Below are 6,000 nucleotides of genomic sequence, written 5' to 3'. Positions count from 1 at the left end.
TGCCACTTGTGATATGGACCTTTATTATGCAGTCCGTCGCTTTTATTTCTTCCACATCACAAGATCGTATAAAGCTTATTTTCTCCACACTAATAAATCATACATATTTAGAGAGCAATTTTTATTACTTGCAATGATGACAACTTACTTGAAGGATCTTACTCAATCCATAGGTAGATATGGTGGACTCTCATGGCAAAACTGGGTTTAAGGATATTTAGAAGCACAAGTAGTATCTCTACTTGGTGCAAAGAATTTGGCTAGCATGAGAGGGAAAGGCAAGCTCAACATGTTGGATGATCCAAGACAATATAATTTATTTCAGATGTAAGAAAACATAACCCATTACGTTGTCTTCCTTGTCCAACATCAACTCTTTAGCATGTCATATTTTAATGAGTGCTCACAATCATTAAAGATGTCCAAGGTAGTATATTTATATGTGAAAACCTATCTTTCTTTATTACTTCCTATTAATTTCAACGATGACCAAAACTATGTTTGTCAACTCTCAACAACTTTTATTCATCATACTCTTTATCTGCGTAGTCATTACTCTCCATAAGATCCATATGATCTCTTTATTTCTTTTTATCTTTTCTTTTATTCCCTCAAGATCATAGCAAGATAATCAAGCCCTTGACTCAACACTATTCTTTATTATATAACTCACGGACTTGATTACATAGAAGGATCATAAAGCAAAACTCAAAACTAGATCATACTAAAACTTTATTCTACTAGATCAAGATATTACCAAAAGGATCGAACTAAGAAAAACGGTAAAGGTAAAAGTGTGATGGTGATATGATACCGGGGGACTCCCCAAGCTTGGCAGTTGCCAAGGGGAGTGCCCATACCCATGTGCTTATGTCTCCTTCCTCGGAGGTGGTGATGATGGAGTCGTTGATGATGTAGGCTTGTCGTCCATCTTCCAAGGCATAGGCTCCCCATCATAGAAGGATGATCGAGTCTCTGAGATCCTCAAATCTGCAGCCAAACTCATCCTCTTGAATCTATATTCATACTCATAGGTTTGGTTTTGCAGGTCATAGATCTAGGCTTGGAGGCGCTCAATTTTCTCGTGAAGCTTGAAGATGGCCTCCCCAATGTTCTTGTCATCCAGCATGTGGTTGTTGGTGAACTCCATGATCATTATGTGATTGGAGTCGAGTCCACGTTACACCATCTCCTGGCACTTGAAAACTTGTTGCTCCATTGCTTCGAGTCTTGTCTCCACGCTTCCGGCCCTCCTTGGTCCCTCAACATCGTGGATGTGCAACAACCCCTCAGTCATCTCAATGGTTTGAGGGTGTTGCAGCACCTCCGCGAGGTAGGGGTTGATGACCTTCTCGAAGAACTTGTCCTTGGGGCACTTGAAGACGCCATGGCGATCTAGATCTGTCAGAAAAACAGCTCGAAACAAAGATAGAAGATATTTGTGTGATACGGTGGTCAAAACTTTCGGGAGACTATATAATGAATTTTTACCGACCAAAAGTAGTATCGTGCAAGAAAACGGAGTCCGGAGAGCACACGAGGTGCCCATGAGGCAGGGGGGGTAGGGCGCGCCCTCCACCCTCGTGGAAGCCTCGTGTCCTTTTCGGACTACTTCTTATTTTCCTATTTTCCTAAATATTCCAAAACGGAGAAAAATTGCCTTTAGAACTGTTTTGGAGTCGGTTTACTTACCGTACCACGTACCTATTCCTTTTCGGAGTCTGAAACATTCTGGAAAGTGTCCCTTATGTATTCCTCCAGGGTTATGGTTTCAATAACATTAGTTTAAACATTTATGGGATTACCTGATATATAATGTTTAATTCTTTGACCGTTCACCACCCTCGGATTTGTACCTTTGAAGTTGTTGATTTTTATGGCACCGGAATGATAGACCTCCTCGATAATGTAAGGACCTTCCCATTTTGAGAGGAGCTTGCCTGCAAAAAATCTTAAACGAGAGTTGTATAGCAAAACATAATCACCTACATTAAACTCACGCTTTTGTATCCTTTTGTCATGCCATCTTTTAACTTTTTCTTTAAACAGTTTGGCATTCTCATAGGCCTGGGTTCTCCATTCATCAAGTGAACTAATGTCGAATAACCTCTTCTCACCGGCAAGTTTGAAATCATAATTGAGCTCTTTAATGGCCCAATATGCCTTATGTTCTAGTTCAAGAGGTAAGTGACATGCTTTTCATAAACCATTTTATACGGAGACATACCCATAGGATTTTTATATGCAGTTCTATAAGTCCATAATGCATCATCAAGTTTCTTCGACCAATTCTTCCTAGATCTATTAACAATCTTTTGCAACATTAATTTAAGCTCTCTATTGCTCAGTTCTACTTGACCACTAGACTGTGGGTGATAAGGAGGTGCGATTCTATGATTAACATCATACTTAGCAAGCATTTTACGAAAGGCACCATGAATAAAATGTGAACCACCATCAGTCATTAAGTATCTAGGGACTCCAAACCTCGGAAAAATAACTTCTTTAAGCATCTTAATAGAGGTGTTATGATCAGCACTACTAGTTGGAATAGCTTCTACCCACTTAGTAACGTAATCAACAACAACTAAAATATGTGTATACCCATTAAAGGAAGGAAATGGTTCCATATAATCAAAGCCCCAAACATCAAATGGTTCAATAACAAGTGAATAATTCATAGGCATTTCTTGACGTCTACTAATATTACCAATTCCTTGACATTCATCACAAGACAAAACAAACTTACAGGCATCCTTGAAGAGAGTAGGCCAATAAAAACCGGATTGCAATACCTTATGTGCAGTTCTATCTCCAGCATGGTGTCCTCCATAAGCCTCGGAGTGACACTTGCGTAGGATATGTTCCTGTTCATGCTCAGTTACACAACGTCTAATGACACCATCTACTCCTTCTTTATAAAGATGTGGGTCATCCTAGAAGTAATGTCTTAAATCATAGAAGAACTTTTTCTTTTGCTGGTATGTGAAACTAGGTGGTATAAACTTAGCAACAATATAATTAGCATAATCAGCATACCATGGAGCAGTACGAGAAGCATTTATCACAGCTAATTGTTCATCAGGAAAGCTATCATCAATAGGTAGTGGGTCATCAAGAACATTCTCTAACCTAGACAAGTTGTCTGCAACGGGGTTCTCAGCTCCCTTTCTATCAATAATATGCAAATCAAATTCTTGTAGCAAGAGAACCCATCTAATAAGTCTAGGTTTAGCATCTTTCTTTTCCCTAAGATATTTAATAGCAGCATGATCAGTGTGAACAGTTACTTTAGAATCAACAATATAAGGTATGAACTTATCACAAGCAAACACAACTGCTAAAAATTCTTTTTCAGTAGTAGCATAGTTTCTTTGAGCACTGTCTAGAGTTTTACTAGCATATTGAATAACATTTAATTTCTTATCGACTCTTTGTCCTAGAACAACCCCTACAGCATAATCACTAGCATCACACATGATTTCAAATGGTAAATTCCAATCCGGAGGCTGAACAATAGGTGCAGAAATCAAAGCTTTCTTAAGTATTTCAAATGCTTCTACACAATCATCATCAAAGACAAAAGGAACATATTTTTGTAAGAGATTAGTCAGAGGCCTAGAAATTTTAGAGAAGTCCTTAATGAACCTCCTATAAAAACCGGCATGACCAAGGAAACTTCTTATACCTTTAATGTCCTTAGGACACGACATCTTTTCAATAGCATCAACTTTAGCTTTATCAACTTCAATACCTCTTTCAGAAATTTTATGCCCCAAGACAATACCTTCATTAACCATAAAGTGGCACTTCTCCCAATTCAAGACAAGATTAGTTTCTTCACATCTCTGCAAAACTCGATCAAGGTTGCTTAAGAAATCATCAAAAGAAGTTCCGTAAATGGAGAAATCATCCATGAAAACTTCAACAATCTTTTCACAAAAATCAGAGAATATAGCAGTCATACATCTTTGAAAAGTAGCAGGTGCATTACATAAACCAAAAGGCATACGTCTATAAGCAAAGGTACCGAAAGGGCAAGTAAAAGTTGTCTTTTCTTGATCCTCTTTTGACACGGGTATTTGAGAGAAACTGGAATAACCATCTAGAAAGCAAAAATGTGTGTGTTTGGATAATCTTTCTAGCATTTGATCAATAAAAGGTAACGGGTAATGATCCTTTTTAGTATCTTTATTAATTTGCAGAAATCAATTACCATTCTATAACCTGTAACAATTCTTTGTGGGATCAATTCATCTTTATCATTAGGAACAACAGTAATACCTCCCTTCTTAGGGACACAATGGACATGACTTACCCACTGACTATCAGCAATGGGGTAAATTATACCTGCCTCCAGAAGCTTTAGTATTTCCTTTCTTACCACTTCTTTCATCTTAGGATTTAACCGTCGTTGGTGATCAATAACCGGTTTCGCGTCTTTCTCCAACTTTATTTTGTGCTGGCAGAGAGTGGGACTAATGCCCTTAAGATCATCAAGAGTATATCCAATAGCAACACGGTGCCTCTTCAGAGTTTTCAATAATTTTCTTTTCTTCATGCTCTAAAAGGTTAGCACTAATAATAACAGGATATATCTCTTTCTCATCAAGATAAGCATATTTAAGAGTATCAGGTAAAGGTTTAAGCTCAAACACGGGATCACCCTTAGTTGTAGGAGGATCCCCTAGGATTTCAACAGGCAAGGTGTGTTTCAAAATAGGTCCCTGTTTAAAAAATACTTCATCTATTTCCCTTCTTTCATTCATAAACATATCATTTTCATGGTCTAGCAAATATTGTTCTAAAGGATCACTAGGAGGCACGGCAATAGAAGCAAGACCAATAATTTCATCTTTACTAGGCAATTCTTTATCATGGGGTTGTCTACGAAATTTAGCAAAATTAAATTCATGAGACATATCCCCTAAACCAACAGAAACAATATCCTTATTGCAGTCTATCTTAGCATTAACAGTATTCAAGAAGGGTCTACCAAATATAATGGGACAAAAGTTATCTTGTGGGGAACCAAGAACAAGAAAATCAGTAGGATATTTAACTTTCCCACACAAGACTTCAACATCTCTAACAATCCGAACCGGTGAAATAGTATCTCTATTGGCAAGCTTAATTGTAACATCAATTTCTTCTAACTCAGCGGGTGCAATATCATGCATAATTTGTTTATATAAGGAATGAGGTATTGCACTTGCACTAGAACCCATATCACATAAGCCATGATAACAATGATCTCCTATTTTAATAGAAATAATAGGCATGCCTACAACAGGTCTATGTTTATTTTTAGTATCGGGTCTAGCAATTCTAGCAGCTTCATCACAGAAATAAATAACATGCCCATCAATATTATCGGCCAAGAGATCTTTAACCATAGAAACACTAGGTTCAACTTTAATTTGCTCAGAGGGAGTAGGTGTTCTAGTATTACTCTTACAAACCACAGTTGAAGCTTTAGCATGATCCTTTATTTTAACAGGGAAAGGTGGTTTCTCAATATAAGCAGTGGGAACAACAGGATCATTATAAGTGATAGTCTTTTCTTCAACTTTAATAGGTTCAACTACTTTTACCTCAATGGGAAGATTATATTTAAACCACTTCTCCTTAGGGAGATCAACATGAATAGCAAAGGATTCACAGAAAGAAGCTACTATCTCAGAGTCAAGTCTATATTTAGTGCTAAATTCACGGAAAGCATCGGTATCCATAAAAGATTTAACACAATCAAACTTAGGTGTTATACCTAACTCCTTACCTTCATCGAGATCCCAATATTTAGAGTTGCATTTCATTCTTTCCAATAAATCCCATTTGAATTCAATAGTCTTCATCATAAAAGAACTAGTACAAGAAGTATCGAGCATGAAGCGATTATCGAGAGAAAGCCGAGCATAAAAATTTTGAATAATAATTTCTCTTGAGAGCTCATGATTGGGGCATGAATATAACATTGACTTAAGCCTCCCCCAAGCTTAA

The sequence above is a fragment of the Triticum urartu genome, chromosome 1A, assembly GCF_056163025.1.
Source record: "Triticum urartu cultivar PI428250 chromosome 1A, HENAU_Tu73, whole genome shotgun sequence".
In the NCBI taxonomy this organism is placed as follows: domain Eukaryota; kingdom Viridiplantae; phylum Streptophyta; class Magnoliopsida; order Poales; family Poaceae; genus Triticum; species Triticum urartu.
This window is presented reverse-complemented; position numbering follows the sequence as displayed.